The sequence below is a fragment of the Atta colombica genome, unplaced genomic scaffold, assembly GCF_001594045.1.
Source record: "Atta colombica isolate Treedump-2 unplaced genomic scaffold, Acol1.0 scaffold5, whole genome shotgun sequence".
In the NCBI taxonomy this organism is placed as follows: Eukaryota; Metazoa; Arthropoda; class Insecta; order Hymenoptera; family Formicidae; genus Atta; species Atta colombica.
In genome coordinates, this window is record NW_017259539.1 from 511,594 (window position 1) to 513,278 (window position 1,685).

The 1,685-nt window shown below is 28.2% G+C and overlaps 1 pseudogene; it reads right to left on the reverse strand.

Annotated features, from left to right (window-relative positions):
- The window catches only part of LOC108691695, a 20,469-nt pseudogene that overhangs the window by 11,431 nt on the left and 7,353 nt on the right, over window positions 1–1,685 (reverse strand).

Consider the following 1,685-nt stretch of genomic DNA (forward strand, 5'->3'; position numbering starts at 1 on the left):
TTATATATATATATATATAATATAAAAAGAGTATATATATATATATATATATATGTACACATATTTAAAATATTTGTAATTGTTAATTTTTCTGGCGATTATAAAATTTTATAAATGTGCTATAATTACAAAAAGAGGTAATTAAATATCTGTTTAATTCATAAGGGAACGAATGCATATTGTCTTCAACTCGTAATTTTCCCAAAGATGCTTCGGAGCACAATAGAACCTTTTTAAAAAACATTGTTTGAGCCTTATCTACATTTTTTGAATTGTTTTTCCAAATTTTCATTGTCGTATTCTAATAAAGCAAATAATATTATAAGTAGAACTTATTGAATTGTTTTTCACCAGTTTAAAATTTATCAAAGAATTAATCGATATATCATATAAATACAACAAATTCTATTTAGACTTAAACAGATTTTAAGACACCTGCAAAACACGTCCACGCAGAAGCTATCACATGTGCTAATGGCGTTTAGATTTAATATAGCTTCTTCATCGGTTTGACTACTGCTTAAAAAAAAAAATTGCTGGAACTTCCATGGTACTGTTCTTTGTAATGCTTTTAGCTTTTATATTCAGCAACAATCTACGATCGCGATAATGTTTAAGAGCAAATATATTCAATAAAAATATATTATTAGAGAAAAATTATAATTCGCTTTATATTCTATTAAAATAAATGATACCTGTAACGTGCACTTTATTGCATTTTTTATACCCAACAGTACCATCGTTTCAAAACCATTCCCTCTAGATACTTATGATATTCATTCAGAATATGAAACAGGATGGACATCCCTTCGTGAACTTGCAAAGCCCGATCTATACCATATTCGCCATTACTCAATATTTCCGATTGGGAACCATTCGCACACTTTGGCAAATGTTAACAAATCTATAAAATTAAGATAAATATGTTACACAAAAATAAAGATTATGTGTTTCGCAGGTTTTCTCCGTATTCAGATCCATTCTTGGAATGCAATGTTTCGTGAACCTTGCAGTCCACTTTATCAGGGCGAGGAGCAATCTGATACTTCTATTACTCAAGCCTCAAGAATATTACTTTAAAAATATTACACAATAGAACTGCATTTTATGTAATAATATTTTATATGTATACTTCTATGATTCAAATGCCAATTATAAATTTTATCTGTATTTAATAATTATTATATTATAATTGTGTATTATGATGAACAATACGTAGATTTTGTAAACAATTTTCGATAAAATTTTTTATGCAACAATTTTTATTAATTTCTGTCAATCACATATATATTATCGTTTCCATGAATATTGAAATAATCAGACTCCTTGCAAGAATATTTGCGTTGATTATCATTGTCAACTGACTAGGGCAGTATTCCAAAATCGAAAAAACACATCTCGGCAAGATGACAACCCTTTTTATATCGAACATAATTTTTTTGTAAGTTGTCCAAACTTTGCGTACTCTTCTCATCCTCGATATCAAAGAGATGTATCAAACCTCGATTGATTTTCACTGGCTATAATGTTTCTTCGACGCAGGAATTTGATAAATTCCACATTTTCCGATGTGCTTTGATGGATCATTTCATGATGTAAAATCACGCCGCTTATGTATTGTGAAAATCGAAACTGAAATCAGAAGCATGCGAAATTGTTTTATATATATATATATATATATATAT